The sequence below is a fragment of the Rattus norvegicus genome, chromosome 15 (genome assembly GCF_036323735.1).
Source record: "Rattus norvegicus strain BN/NHsdMcwi chromosome 15, GRCr8, whole genome shotgun sequence".
Taxonomy (NCBI): domain Eukaryota; kingdom Metazoa; phylum Chordata; class Mammalia; order Rodentia; family Muridae; genus Rattus; species Rattus norvegicus.
This window is the reverse complement of record NC_086033.1, coordinates 1,898,875-1,915,361: the sequence shown is the minus strand read 5'-3', so window position 1 is coordinate 1,915,361 and position 16,487 is coordinate 1,898,875. Positions and strand designations below refer to the sequence as shown.

General features: G+C 42.9%; 1 protein-coding gene and 1 non-coding gene across 8 annotated transcripts in view; both read left to right on the top strand.

Moving 5' to 3' along the window:
- The window catches only part of Lrmda (leucine rich melanocyte differentiation associated), a 1,059,015-nt gene that overhangs the window by 418,792 nt on the left and 623,736 nt on the right, over nucleotides 1-16,487 (top strand). The gene's annotated exons all lie outside the window — the stretch shown is intronic.
- On the top strand, nucleotides 9,917-9,988 carry Trnat-agu13 (transfer RNA threonine (anticodon AGU) 13). The gene has a single exon. It is a non-coding gene; the product is annotated as a tRNA-Thr (tRNA).

Sequence of the window (16,487 nt, the reverse complement as noted above, 5' to 3'; positions counted from 1 at the left end):
TATAGATTCCAGAGGCTCACTAGATTGTTCTGTCCTCTGTGAACAGAATGAGACTTTCCTGAGAAGGCTGGAGGCTGGTAGCCACCCAACTTCTCCAAATAGCTCTCCCTAACACTCTGTAGCTTGATTCTTCCTGACTGGGGGAACACAGCAGGTTTTATTTCATGGTTATTTCCCTCTGTCACGGAGGGACATATGTAAGGTACACAGGGCTGTATGTAGGTACTAGCTGCTGCCACTTCTTGCTGTTCACCTGGTATCAAAGCCTTAGTGGGATGGGAAGGCAAAATAGCCTTAGTGGCTCCCTGTCTCCTAGAAGTGGAGGCCCTCCCACAACCACACAGAGAGGTACCAGCACAAACAGATGTCAGATCAGAAGGGGCAAGTAGGAGGAGACAAAGGAGCAACATGTGAGATAGCATCTGACTTAGGGATATCTACCAAGAGAATCATCTCCTGTTGTTAACTGAGCACAATGAAAGAGCTGCAGGGAAAGCACCAGGAAGTTCAAAGACATTGTGAGTGGCAGGAGTCTGGCGATTCCAGAGAACCAAGCAGAGGTACATGCGACTTCTGAGAATGACAGGGACAGAACTGAGCCTGGGGAGGGGATAGGGTCAGGTTATAGTAGCCCTTGTGAGCTGTAGCCAGAAGTTTCATGTTTTAAAATGTTAAATAACCTTAAAGGCACAGCAAACCTCAACTTGTGATGCAGACTTTTACGGATTTTATTGTTCTTCCATCTGGGGACCCGTCCTGGCCCCTTCAGCTAACGTTTCAGACTGACTTTCACGTCTGTCTTCTTCAGTGGTAAGAACAGCCATGGGAGTCTCAAGACTAGGTATCTTAGAGTTGGAAACTCTTCCCGTCTGTGACATATATGAGGACAAGAGCATCTTCCATTTATGATGTACGCAGGGGCACTTAATCACTTAATGCACGCTGATGATGAATTCGAGGTGACACCCTTCTCTCAGGAATGCAGACCCAGGTTGGATCCCTCAAAGCCATCTGAGCATTGTCAGTAAAGTGTCCTGCGAGGGAGAGTAGCCTGGCTGCATCTGCTTCCCTATCTTATGTGCACACTGGGGCCACGGGATGCCAACCTCGCCATGGGAAATCCATCTTATTAAGTGCAAACCAATTCCTGTATCCCTTCTGAGGCCCTCCTGATGGTGGCTGTGGAGGCCAGGGATGTGTGGCAAAAGCCTAGTTATTACAGTCTGTAAAGGGAGGCGATGGCTGCTGGGGAACGCTCAAATGAAGACAAATGCATGGTTAAGTTTTTATGGACCAAGGCCACACTTTCATTAAGCATAATTTGCATAAAGTAACCAATGTTCAAGGCCAAACAGTCCTCGTGCCCCAGTGACAGCCCCTGAGAACCCAGTCGAGTGGTGGCAAGGCCTCTAGCCCAGCCCCCCAGATCAGGAAACCTCCTCTTCCCCTTGCTGGCTCAGCATGCTGGTTGCTACAGTGTTCTCATTTTGACCTCTCCAGGTAAATGCTGATAACACAGAAACCCTATGTCTCTGTGCAACACATATATCCAGGGGCTCACAGGGCAGAGTTCAGGGTTCTCCTTCCCAGATGACCTTGGCTTTCTGGTGAGAGCCATCTGTAAGTGCTGGTTGGGCATTTTACGGACTCCATTTTGTTTACTGTGGGAGAATCCTTCCTGGTTCATCTCAAGAATTGGTCCAGGTAGGCCACTGTGTGAAGATGTTGGAAGTGAAAGGCAGGCTGGTAGTTAGAGTCGCCAATTCCTTCCAGTGAATGCCAGATGGTGAAGCTGTCTGAGGGTGTCACCTCAGACAGCTTGTGCTCTGCAATGGCCTTTGACAGCACCCATCTTCATTTCATGCTAATACTCCCATAGACACTTGGAGGTCAAGCTTCCCCTACCTTGCACTGCAAAGCAATCATCATCCCCTCTTGGGGCAGGGGTGAGTGTTCAGTATCACATGAAAGATTTTTGCTGGTAATCGGAACTTTCTCCCCACATCTCCTTGTGTGTTGACATTTACAAGGTGTGTGTCATGGAGATGAACTAGAGAGTGAGAAAATAGAAAGGGGAGAGGAAAGGCGAGGATCATTATATTCAATTTAGTGATGACAATGGCCCTACATGTATCACTTCTAGAAGAGACCATCGGCGTGTATCTCATGCTCGCATGTACAGTGCAGGAGATGACACAAGAAGATTCTGTTAGCAGCGGTGGTGATCTATTGCCTTAATGATTTCATTGCTTGCCAAATAAGAGAAAAATTCTCCCTGTCGCGCAGAGCCCTGTCCTCATCAAAGAATTCATTGTGAGGCATTTGTTGCAGAGCAGGGCCCTAAGGAGGAATTCTGACCTTCTGTAAGTTGCTTTTGAGTTTTAATATATATCTATCTATTTTGGACAGTTTGATTCTTTATAAAGCATAGGACAAGCATGGGTATTTATATATTTGATGTTGCAGTTTATTCATGGATTTGAAAAGCTCCTAGATTTGGTTAGGAATTAATGGTGATTTTGTTAATTGAGTTCAGTTAAAACTGTCTTCCACTATTATATTAGCCATTGCAAGAATAGATGTGTGTTTGTGTGTGTGTGTGTGTGTGTGTGTGTGTGTGTGTTTAGGGAGCATGTGACAGTTAATCTTGATTGTCAACTTGATTAGATTGATATTTGCCTAGGAGGTTGGTAAAGTACACCTCTCCGGGTATTGGTGATGCTCTTTCAATATTTCTAGAGGGGATTAGCTAAGGGAAGGAGACCTGTCCTGTATCTAGATAGCACTACCCAACCAACTGTATCCCATGTGGAATAAAATAGGATGAAGTGCCGGTATCACTTTTCTGCTGTGGGTATGCCGGTCTCATGCCCCATGCTCTCCTCATCACTATTAGCAGAAACATTTGAAACTGTGAACCAAAATGCATCCTTGTTCCTGATGCATTTTGTTGCTCAGCTATATTATAACAATAACAGAAATCTGACTAACTCAGGGTGATATGTGCATTGTGAATAATTTGAACCAATCCTCTAACATCTTGGATGGGAATTTTAAATCAGCGAGAGCAGTAGAATAGGCAGGTTCCAATGAGGGGATATTTTCCCAGGCTATTGGAAGCTGAATAATCTAAATCTTAGACCAAGAATCCAAGGTCATTGTAGGAGAATAGTACCAGGTGACAAGTCCCACGGGTCAGGCAAGGCCAGTAGATAACTATTAAGAGGGGTCAGATGCCTGTGTGACTTGGAGTCATCTGGAATGAGATCATAGATCGCTCTGTAAACAAGACCTTCAGCCAGTAGTGTTGAAAGCCTCAGGATCTCATTATTGTGTGAACTTGACCATGATTTCAAGGGAGTGATGCAGAGCCTGGCTGCAACTCTGATTGCTGTATGCTTACTTTGTGCTTCTGCTTTTTCTGCTTTGTTCCACCAAAACACTATTTGAATCCTGAAGCTTCCCTGAGGAGTGGAGGATCCTTGAGGATGTTGGAGTTGTTAACAATGGATTTCCAAGTCCTTGTAGTAGGCCTACCCAGGTCTTAGAGGACATGTTGTGCTTCCTCCTCCATGTTGCTTTGCGTGCATTTGGTTAAAGGTTATGTTCAACCTGGTAGCTTGCAGGCCTCAAAGACCCCCTTTCAGAGAATGCCAGCCATCTCAAAGGTAAGGCTTACTAATTCTGTCTTGGATGAAGGTCTCAGTCTTTAAAGATATATTTTAGACTTACTTATTTTATTCTATATTTAGGTGTTTTGCCTGCATATAGGAAATAGGAATGTGGCGTGTGTGTGTGTGTGTGTGTGTGTGTGTGTGTGTGTGTGTGTGGTGGCTGCAGTTGTCAGAGGAGATGATTAGATCCCTGGAACTGAAGTGACATATAGCTCTGAGCTTCCATGTGGGACATGAAAACAGAACCCAGGTCCTCTGCAAGAGCGTCAGTTGCTCTTACCTGCTGAACCATTTCTACTCCTAGCTTATTTTTTAGTCAGTAGAGTATTAAAAGGTCTCTATGCACCCTTTCCAGTCTATCAAAGCAATGTCTATAGCAATTGCTGTGTGTCCAAGCAGGCCATCCATGTGAGGAGAGACGACCTCAGGAAACTCACAGGAATGGACATGACATTGATATATTGGTTCTTTAGCCAATGGAAAGTTCTCCTAGAAGAGACCTCTTAGCTCCAATAACCTGGAGGCTAGGGACTATGTGTCACTTAATATTTTTAACTAAATACATTCTTTTCTCTTTTTCAATTAAAATATTATTATCCTCTTTTCTGTTCCTCATTCTTACTTTTGCCATATACCCCCTACTCCTCTCAAAATTCATTGCCTCTATTTTTTTAAATTGCTATTACATATATGTTTAAGTGTATAGCTATATAAACGAAACCTTCTGGATCGGTTTAGTGTTTTTCGTATGTATATGACTTCAGGGATGACCACTTGTTATTAGATAACCTAGTAAGGAACTCATCCCTGAGCAACTAATTCTCCCTCTTTCAACTATAAGCTTAATTGCTTACAGCATTTTGTCTAGTGGTGGGACCCCATGAGACATCCCCCTTCCGTGATAATGTGCCTATTTGGTCATTGTTCACATCCAGTTTATGCAGCCATATTGCTGAAGTATCTGGTTGACACTTTTTGTCATTTCTAGGACACATGATCTCACAACAAACTTTCTATTCCTCTGACTCTTAACAACCTTTCTGTCCCCTCTTCTATGCTGTTCTCTGAACTTTGAGTATTTTTGTTTGTTTGTTTTCTTGCTTGCTTTGCTTTGGTTTGGTTTTGGCCATCTAACCCTATCGGATTATGGAGAGCATATGGTGGTTTAATAAATTGAGGTAAAATAAGGAAAAGTATTGCAGAATTGCAGGTGTCAGAATGCATTTTCTCTCCTTCGTGAACTTGGTGTAGATTTTGCATAGTGCATATGCCTAGATACACTGGCTCCCAGGCACACCCCTCGCTCCATTCAAACAGAGGCTAGCATCAGACTATTTACTTGTCACTCCAGGACTCAGTGCCTTGACTGGGCTTATAGTAGCTGCTGAATAAATGTTGTCGAATGACCAAAACCACGATGTGGAAATGGGCATTTGCATTTAACAAGGTTAAAAGAAGACAATAAAAAATCTCCAGGGTAAGACAAACAAGTTTTGATTTTTCTTTTGCCTATGAGCTGTGTGGAATGTGTTCCCTGTAACAGCAATGTATTGCCATTGGTCTGTGAATGATTGCCAGCCTATGTCATGATAAGAACAGAAATAGAGCTCAAGCATATCGGAACGTCTGTATTAGTTGTCAAGGCACCCTGCGCGGCATTGATGGTTTTGCCTTGCTATGTATTGTGTGAGCCGGTGTGGAAGTTGTGGAATGCACATAGCAAATCACGTAAGGTATGCACTGCGTACCAGCCGGGTATTGTAGACCTGGCCCTGGTGCTGTGGAAGGCATGGTTCTACACCACATGATGGGGTAAAATATACAGCTGCAGAGTCAGCAATCAGAGTGAACTTGACTGGTATTGTTCATCAGAGAAAGCTGTCTCCCTCTCCTGTCACCTCTCTGTGGCATTGCTGCCTGGGAAAGGACTGAAGCAGCTGCACCCAGCCCCCAGTCAGTCAAGTCAGGTTTCTTCCATCTCTGCCACAGTATTTTTCTCTATTTAAAGCTAGCCAGCCTTGCGTGGCTATTTAACTGGCTCCTTTGGCCTCATTATTATTACCCTGTAATCAAATGAGCTAATTAAGTTGTTTCCTATCCACTGACCAGAGACTATTAAACCCTTGAAGGTGACTCTAGCTTTCCTCTGTTCCAGCTCCTTCATTTTGTCAAAGGCAGTTGAGGCTCAGAGAGGGTAAGTGATGTATCTTAGGTCACACAGATATTTAGGAAAGGAATTAGGCTAGGTTTCTTCACTCCCAGGTTATTGTGGCTTTCTACTTGACACCGAGATTCAATGAAATTCATTTGGATTTCATAATAGCTGAGTGTGTCTAGTGTGATAACTTAGGGCTTCTGGTTGATAGGAGACCTAGAGTAGGCTGGGTTTTTTTTTTAACCAAATATATAATCATAAATGAATAAACTCATTAGTAAGCAGGCTTGGCATTGAAACTCTGAATGTGGAATTTGAGAAGTAATCTTATAAATACACAAATAAAATGAATAAAACTATATTTACATAAAATTATATTTACATATAAATTGATAAGGGAGGATAAATAAATTAGAATAATTGATGACAAAATCTAGTATTATTTATGAAGTTCTGGGAAGACACCTTATAGAAGGATAGTGACTTTATATTTATTGTAGTAATAGAATAAGGTTCCTAAATAAGGATTAAACTTTACATAAGAGTGTGTATTAATGGAAACATGAGATACAGTTTGGAATATACTGATTCAAGTGTATTTTCAGAAATGTATCTATTAGAGAAAATGAGATCTTATCCTCCTTGTGAATTGAAATAGAGGGTGCCAATTGAGGTCTATTCAGGTACATCTGTTTCCTGAAAATTTTCAGCAGGTCTTACTGTGTTTGACATGAGAGTTAGGAAACTGTGATGTTTATATTGGCAAACCTTGCTGTGACCTGTTGTTGTAAATAAAGTTTTATTAGAACACAGCTACACTCATTCAGTTATAGTTAGCTAAGGCTGCTTTGTGTTTCCAAGTGGGCATTGAATAGCTGTGATGAATCTTTCCATGTTGCTGCTTCTGTTTCCTGAAGCCAGTGGATTTTCCTTTGGAATCTGGCCTCCCTGGGTCTGAGGAGAAAGAAAGGCCATGAACTCCAGTCACCTTGTTCAGAAGCCTGTTGTAAAACTCAGTTTCCAGCTGTTGGTTTTTAGACTATTTGTAGCTCCTGGCCATCCAGGGAGAATGAAATTAACTACTCCTGGAACAAACATTCCACCCCCCCCCATTTTCTTGGGAGAGTAATAAATAGAGCCAATGACTCTGGATTCTATTACTATGTAAGAGCCCTTTAAAAACATCTAACCATCTGCTTAATAGCCAGTAATATGTTTCTAATGGTCCCTCTCAAGAAGACACTTTTAGTTCCCTACTGTAATCAGAGTCCAGAGAGGCTCCCAGAGTCATGTGATCAAAGGCCAGACCCCAGCTCACACTGTCTGACACAAGTGTAAGCATTTGTGATGCAGAGGCCCAGAGATGGTTCTAAGGAAGAAACAAGAGTTCTGAGACTTATGTGTAGAAACTTTACTGACTCACCAAACCTTGGGCATCTGAGTTCATAGCCCTCAAGTCCTTTCTTTCAAATAGGACTCACACATTTGCTCCTCCTGAATCTATGTGTTCAGGCACAGTTACCACTGAAGGTCAGTTCAGTGCTGTCTGCCTTTTCCTTCTCAGACGATATACACTGAACTGCTGTCACTGGAAGCTTTGTATCCCTGGTTCTTCCCAGCCGCTGGTGACAATCTGGCAAATGATGAGTTTCCTAGTTTAAACCAGACTAAATTGCAGACAAAACAAGCTATCAGCTGGGTAAATACTGGATCTCTGTTTAGCCTGGGTTAGAAGCAGCTGATTAGCAGGAGTGTTTAGTGTTCATAATTACCAGTAGGAGGCAAATAGTGGGCTCGGGCTGACTGGAGATTGTTTCATGATATCCAATTAACACCCATTTGATTGTTCTTAATTACTTCTGCTTGATGACAGAAAAGTAAAGATGTCATACTTCAAATGTACAAAGAGTGATCGGGTCATCAATACACCTATTTGTGTAGTCAGCTTTTGTTCCTCCTGGCATGGCTAACTTGCTCTTAGCAAAGAGATGTAAAATGAAGTGTCCACTCATTTAAGATTGTGGTAAATAATAAGGGGAATGAGAAGGCCAAGAAAATCAAGGTAAACAAAGGTCATCTTTGGAGCATCCTACTTTCAAAATGCCTCATGAAGCTGGCCTGGTGGAGGGCTTATAAGCCCAGCTACTTGGGAGGCCAAGGAAGATTGCAAGTTCAAAGCCTGCCTGGACTATAAAGTTATTTTAAAGTCATCCTGGGCCAGGCCTGTCCCCAACCTTGAGAGACAGCCCTTTCTAATACAGGATAATATTTAGTGACTTGTTGGACTACATGGCTCAACCACAGCTGTGAGAGTCAGGTGACATGATTTGAGTCACCATAGTTGACAAACTTCAAGGCTGGGACCTGAAAGGAAGTTGACTGAAGTTACCCAGAAGGAGTTTCAACTGTTGGTGGCTCAAAGGGCTAATTCAAGAAAGCATGACATGCTATTTTACTTCAGTAGAAGCCAGAAATCATTATCCTAAGTTCCAGATCAGCCTGTGGCCATTTTAGGACCCAAGGACTGACGACTCATGGCCACCTTATGGCAAGAATACTCATGGCTCTGACTCCCAAGATAGAAGGCCGTGTCAGAAGAAGAGGTCCTCCAGGAGATGGCATTAACGAGGAGCCACTGAGATCTATTTCCACAATGAGAGAAGAGACATTGGGCTATCTGTCAAAGTCAAAAATTCATAAGTGTATTTAAAGATTTAAGCCTGAAATGGAATTCTTAGGCAGTCATTTGAAGCCCTTTTCTATATATATGTGGTGGGTGATATTTTAGAGGCACACAAAACATTAAAGATTACCTTGAGAATAGTGTGCCCTCCCTTGAATAATGAAGAAGTAATGTAGGGAAATAGGGTGGTGTTGGGTTGCCATCATTCCCTACTTTACAGGTGATGAACAGCACATGGCTTGCTAACCAGTGCTGGTGATAGGAAGATCCAATGGCTGCATGCTTTGAATGGACAAGAGGGTCATGTGGGGGTCATAAAGAGAGAGGGATGGGTCGTGGGGGGATGAAAGGGCAGAGAAGAAAAGAGAGGGAGATAGTGAGGATAAAGGGGCTCTTTGTTTTGATTCACAGACTCTTAACAGACTGAGTGATGCCACACAAAGGTAGGAGGTTGGGTGGTGCTTAGAATTTGAGTAGTATAGAAGGAACCACTAGGCAGCCACTAAGAGGTTCCTAGCCTTCACCACATGAACAATCAAAAATAGTGTTGGGGAGTTGGCTTAGAGAGAACAAGCAGATATGAAGGAGAGCCTGACTTCAATCCACAGCAACTATGCAGGAAGCTGGGCATGGCAGTTTGCATGTGGAATTTCAGAAATAGACAGGGACATGAGGATATTTGGAGTTTGCTGGCCAGCCAGGCTAGTCAGTAAACTTCTAATTTAGTCTCACTTAAAAATTAAGACAGAGAGAGACAGGGAGATAACCAGTGTCTACCTCCAGCTTCCACATACACATGCACAAACTTGTACACACACACACACACACACACACACACACACACACACACACACACACACACATGGATTTCAGTTAGTTCTTGTAGATATGTATCTATTAGGCCCTTACTACTAAACATGTGATCCCAAACCCCACACCATCCATATATCCCTGAAGTTTGAGATGGAGATTCCTTGATTCCATCCTATGCCTGTTAAAATCTGAATCAGCATTTCTACAGGAACCCCACGTAATTAATTGGTAGGCTCACGACTCACTAGCATCTGTGACTCACTGCTGAGACTTCACTGCTCAATTGTGAAACTTTTCATTTGATAGCAAATGAATGGACTTTGTGCATGGGTTGGTCCATTCCTCCATGTCTCAGTTTCTCTGTGTCTAGCTTGAGTGCAATGATACCCACCCTGCCCATCACTCCAGTTTTTTTGTATGATTTAAGGAGCTAATACAAGTACAAGCACCTTAATGATGGAGCCCTACCTTGATGCTCAGTGCTTAGCAACATCAGTTATCTTTTATTATCACCTAGAGAACTTTAAACAAAATACCAAGGCTTAGGCTCTGCCCACAGCCTTAAGAATTAGAAAGCCAGGGGGTTGGAGATTTAGCTCAGTGGTAGAGCACTTGCCTAGTGAGCACAAGGCCCTGGGTTCGATCCCCAGCTCTGGAGAAAAAAGAAAAGAAAAAAAAAGAATTAGAAAGCCAGGATCAGATCAAGGCCGACCATTGGAACTTTCTAGAAGATCCTCTTCCGATTTTGGTGGATAGGAGCCAGGGTTGATCTCTTGCTCTTCAGTTCTGAATGTTTAGCCTTCGTTTCAGGATCTTGAGGAGGGCTCCCATGGGTGATGATGGCATCATTTGTGGAGTAAAATGTCATTTGCTTCTCCTTAGGATGCAGATTTCCTTGTCCTGTTTTTGTAGAGATGACTCTGCTAGGATCATGTCACATACATGCTTGTCTTCTTCAAGTCCTACATGTATCTGCTCATGACCTTGTGTAGCATGACCAGTGTGAGTCCATGGGAGTCAAGGATTTCCCTTTTACAGTACCATATGGTGTGCCAGCATTTCACACAGACTTGAAGAGTGTGTGAAACAGGTATGGAGATCTGAGGGTCAAGAGGACAGTGGCTGAGCTATTTGTTAATGCTGTGTCTTCTTAAATGACATGTTTTGAAAGTAGTCACTAAGGTAATATATTAGGAGGCTGGATCTTTGGAGGCAATTAAATCATGGGAACATAATTCTGGGGAACTGGACCACTGCCCTCACAAGGCCACAAAGAACTTTCAGGATGCTTACCAGGTGAAGTCACAAGAACACTATCTGTGAACCAGAGAGCAGATAGGTCCTCACCAGCTCCACTCTAAATCTGCTGCAGCTGTATCTTTGACTTTTCAGACTTCAGGGCTATGAGAGATAAGTTGTGAGTGTAAGCCTTCCATTTATTGTATTTTGTTATACCAGCCAGAATAAATAAAGACTCTTGATTTTAAAGTTAACACCTTCTTTTGGGTCTGACTTGTCTGAGCTACCTAGATAATACTGTTGAAGCAAGCTGTATTAAAAAATTGAGGTAATTATATGTGAAAGTGCTTTACATAGTATAAAATGCTACATAAATGTGCAGATGTGCACGGTTGGTTTTGAGTGGTAGAATTATACAGTGCAAGAAGGCATTGGCTTTCATGCTGAAAGGCTGCTCCCATCTGGAAGTACAGACTTTTAGCAAATGAGCAGTTAGTGCTTGGCTAGTGCTGGCTCCATAACATGCTAAATAGACAAGCATTCCCCAGGATGCTATGTTAGCTCCCAGGTTCAGGAAATAGCAAGAACTGAAACAGGAAGGAAAACAAGATGAAAGGTCAACCTGCCCTCCTGGAGTTTACAGCCTTCCTGGTGATAGTAACAGGGGATGATCAGAAATACAATAAACATGTATATCTGTGTCTGGAAGGAGGAAGCTGTCATGGGGAGAGGGGAAGGTGGGTCTGGTTATCTATGGAGGCGAGAGACAGGCACATCCTCGGGGTAGGAGCTGGAAGTTGATACTGTAGTGTGGCAGGGACATCATTGTACTCAGGGGATAAGTGAGGTTGTGTCTCCAAGGCTGGGCCAGACTTGGCTTTTTAGTCTGTGACCAGGACATTGAGTTTTATTTGGGAATAGAAAAAGAGCATTTGGAAGGATTTAATGTTCACCTAAGATTTGAACTCAATGTGAGTCCTTAGCAGTGGCATATTGTTGTGTGGAGAAACCAGTTAGAAAGCTAAGTAGCAGCTTAGTAGTAGTGACTCATCAGGAGGCCATCCTGACAGTCCAAGTAAGAGATGATGTTGATGTGAATGAAGATGGCAGCCACATGGATGCTGAGCCAGGGCCATAGTCTAGATCCTTAGAAAGGAGGATCAGAAGGATTTGCTGACTAAAAGGTGGCATGGCAGAAGGTGAGTGTGGTGGTTCATGCCTGTAATTTCCACACCAGTACTTGGGAGGCTGAGCCAGGAAGATTACCACAAGCTCAGACCAGCCTGAACTGTAAAGACCCTATTTCATATAAAGAAAAACAGAAACAAACAAACAAACAAAAAGACATCTTGGAGATGGAATGAACAGGAAGAATAGAGGTGCCGCTTGTTACCATGGAGAACCTGGCAAAGAGAGAATGGCTGGTGTGAATAAAGTTATTTATTTGTGGCCAACTTAAGTATGAAGTACCTATGAGCCATCTGTACTTTGGTATAAAAGGTGACTGAATTTGGAGGGGTTCCATGGAGATAGGTTGAGCTGAGAGATAACTTTGGCAATTTCAGAGAGAGAGAGAGAGAGAGAGAGAGAGAGAGAGAGAGAGAGAGAGAGAGAGAGAGAGAGATTTAAAGCCATGGGGCTGGGGTGGATTACTTTATTCTGCATGAGATGTAAGGAAGTACTTAGTGAGGTAGTATGATCCATGGCCTCTGGAGATCACAATGTATTGTGGGAGCTTAATCAGTTCTAATGTTCTCTGAGCCCATATAGTAGATTTTGCCTGTCTGTCTGCTTTAATTATGAATATATTTTAATGCCTACCAAGCCAGAGAAGGCAAGGGAGTAACCCTCAGCTTATACCTCCAGTACATGCCAGCGACACCCTTATTCCCTGTTGAGCTGAGTGTCCCGATCAACTTGAGCCACCTCAGTCCAGAGAGGTCTAGGTGGCAGGGCCTGATACTCTAGACTAGCTCCTTAGGCCTGCAGCAAATCGAGATGGATGAGATCCTCCAGCCCATTGCTTCCAGGTGTTCTTTAAGGGAGTGCTTAGGCAGCTTTACTCAATTTAACTTAAGACATAAGTAATGCCATTCTCAATGTGGAGCAGTGGCTTAGAACCTGACTCAATGTCCTCGTCACTAAGTAATTATCCCGATTTCCTTACTAAATGTTATTTTATGTATTATGTTTAATAGCCTCTTTCTTTCAGCTATGGTAGGATGATAATAGCAGCAGATAATGTACCACATACTCATCTGAAATTTCTGCCTCTGGCATCCATAGTCAGCATGGGGAAAAAAATTTTCTAGTCAAAACCAATCCATTTCTTGAGTCTCCTGAAGGCGTTTGGGTCACTTTCCTTTTCTCAGGCCTAAGGAAAGATAGATGACCTCTTAGTTATTCAAACACTGATGGGAATGGGTAGAATTGGAAACTGAGGCCTATGATGTAAAGGGAAACTTCAAATGCTTCAGAGTCTTGGGATGGCTTGAGTATGCTTGTGAGTCTCTAGGGATGATCACTGAGGAAACAGAAGGACTTAGAACAGCACACAAGGCAGAGAAAGGAGGATTCATGCTGTCCTGAGGATAGGTTTGGTGCAGAACATAGGAAATCAGAGAATAGGAAATTGTTGGCTCAGTGGACTTATATGTATTATGCTAAAAGCCACTTCTGTCTGAGGAGTAGGTATTGAGAAGTTGGTAGATGTTGTTCTGGGTGATCAGATGTGGTTGGGAGGGGTCGCTTCAAATTTCTTCTTATTAACCAGGGATCTATATCTCAATTTTGTTCTGTATACTGAAAATGACACATGCCTAACTCTCAGCACAATATTGTGAAGACTAAGTTGAGGGTGGGGGAGGTGAGTAAGTGTGTAAAGTGCTTGCTGCTCAAGTGCAAAGATCTGAGTTCAGACACCCAGTACCAGCCTACAAAGCTGGTGTGGTGGTACCCAGCAGAAGTAGACATAGTGTTCCCTGAAGCTTGCTGCCACATTCATGTAGCTGTATCAGTGAGCTCCAGACTCAGTGAGAGTCCTTCCTTCAAAATATAAGGTTCTGGCTTCTACAAACATTCAAGCATGCGAGCACACACACACAAATACACACACACACACATACATACAGAGACAGACAGACACACACACACAAACACACATACAGAGAGAGAGAGAGAGAGAGAGAGAGACAGAGACAGAGACAGAGACAGAGACAGAGACAGAGAGAGTAGATATAAAGTGTAAGACCAAACCTAGAGTCTCATCAATATCAGCTGTTATTACTATCATGATTCTCATTATCACAAACAATTCCTGAGCATTGGAGTGGAATAATAAGCTAGCTATTTCGGAGAAAGTACTTTGCGCATTAGTAGGTCCGACACAGACTCAGAAACTATTTGGATTCTGGCTGTGTGATTTGGTGTAATTTACTTAACCAAGCTCTCATCTGAAAACGAGGGAAGTCAAGTCGCCTACCTTGTGTGATCCTGATGAGGAGTATGTAAATTCATCTGTAGAAGCCACTTAAGAACTCACCTGCCTGCTGGGTTGTTTATTCATGGTTTCATTATTGTTTTTATTTATTCTTTTTCCTTTCCATGGTTGTTTTCCTGGTCCTCGTTGCCTCCTGCCTCCTAGGTGTGTGACAGAAGCATGTGCATTCAAGTATCTCCTCAGCTGAATATTGTTTATGAGCCTCATGTCTCATCAGTAGTTTCTTCTGTTCCCTAAGACTCACCAAGTGGCATGTTCTGTCATGACACCAAGGCTGGGCTGTCATCCGTGTGTGGATGGTTTCCTGCCTTGGGCCCAGCACATTGCTTATAGGGGTTCATGCTGGGATGTAGCATATTCCAGTCAAACACCTCTCTAAATCCTCACTCAGACACACACTGAGGCATGGACTCTGCTCCTGAAGGGCTAAGAGATAACAGTATTGATCCTGAGAGTATGCATTAGTGTGCATGTGTGCACACATGGGTATGAGTATGAGAAATTTGTAGCCTATAGGTAAATCTTAAGGAGCTCTGCTTTTTTTTAATTGAGGGGGGGTTGTAAAGTTGAATAAAAGGCACTTAGTCCAAAACTTTAAAAAATTGCTACTGGGCAAAGTAATTTTGTGTCAGGCTTCTGTTCAGGGCAGATTTACACTGGTTATAAATCTCTAAAATTAAGGTCTTATGGTAGAAAAGCTGAAATGTATTCAACATTAGCAGACACATAGGCCTGCTCTAAACCAGTGGCCATTTTCCTGCCATGTATAAGAATAATATCTAGGTATGTGTTTGGGGTAATAAGAAGTTTCAGTGTGCCTCTTCGAATGGGGAATGGCTCTCCAGTGAGGAGCAGAATTTTCTATCAACAATCTTTGCCTAGAAGCAAAGGTTAAGTTAAAGAGTTTGATTTAATGACAGAGTTAATTAGGCCTTTAACATTCTGGGGTTCTTCTCTTTCAGTCTTTAATCAAGATCGGAGTCTAGGGTCAATAACCTTGCAGAAGGTGGGGACATCATGCCAACATTTGTTCCTGGTATGCTTGAGGAGGGTGAGGCTAAGAGATTAGAAGTGCTTAGCAGTTTCTGAGTTGATCACTGTCCTGGAGATTGCCTCTGTAGCCTAATGCATTCCTTCCCCACTTCACCAAACCCTGAGGCTCTTGAAGAGTGATAGAGATTTTAGCAACTTTATAGATATCTAGTTAGATCTTTCATTTCAAGGCTGGGGAAACTGAGTCCAAAGTGGTAAGACATTTGTCAGTGGTTAGATAGGTTATGTGGGCAAAATAGTGGACCCTTTCTAAGGCTAGACCATCTATTTCCAGCAAAATGGTCTATCTGCAAGCACGGGTATTTGAGGAAAAGTAAGATGTCTCCTTGGTTTGTTTGGGTGTTTATGTACTGGATTTGTGCTGGTGCTAGCACACCTTCTACCTTGTGATGCAAATATATGGCATTTTAACTCACTCCTTATGTAGCCCAGTAAATACTCTTTGTTGCAAGCAAAGAAATCATCTCTTACTGGGCTAAGAGTGTAGTTTAGTGGTAGAGTCCTTACATAGTGGGAGTGAGGACCCGAGTTCCATTGTGAGCATCGCATGAAACAAATAATTAAAAAACAAAACTAAACTAAACACACAGGGGCAGGTGCGTGCATGCCTCTGTGTGTGTGTGTGTGTGTGTGTGTGTGTGTGTGTGTGTGTGTGTTGCACACAGAGAGGGAGAGAGAGATCGAGGGGTGAGAAGGAGAGGAAGAGGGAGATGGAGGGAGAAGTGAGGCAGGCGCTTGCTCTCAGAAAGCAGCAAACAACCCCGAGTCCTTAGAGACTTTAAGTTCTCAAAATTGACTTGAGGTTAAAGAGACCCATAAGGAGATATGGAAGAAAGGTGGAGGACAGGGAAGAAGAAGGGGGAAGAAGAAGGGGGAAACTGCCAGAGCCAAACAGATGTCTCAGAAGCAAGACTAACAGACAACTTCCTGGAGGCAGGAACCTTAGCTCTGTCACAAATGCATAGGCATCAGTTTTTGTCTCCCTTGTTTCTAAGCCAAGTCAGGTGGGAAAGAGTAGTGAATTGAATGGTGAACTTACCAGTGCTTTGAATGCCAAGGAGAGGAGCCATTTGGGTGCTGTAAGTTCTCTTGGGCCTTGGGGATGAACGCTCTAAGACCACATGTCATGAGGAAATGACTCCAACCAAGAAACACAATATCCCAGATACAAGAAATGTGTAGGTGGAAGGCTTTATAGGTTACCATGACATCTACTTAGCCATGCTCCGTGGGAAACTTGACTTCAATTTAAAGAATTATCCATGGGTAACATGGGGTACCCTTTGCTTCTAGACTTGGTTTGTTGTCATTTTTATCTTTCATAGGAGTCTTTGGGCCTAGGCTTTAACTCTGAAAAGCGTGTATTGTGGT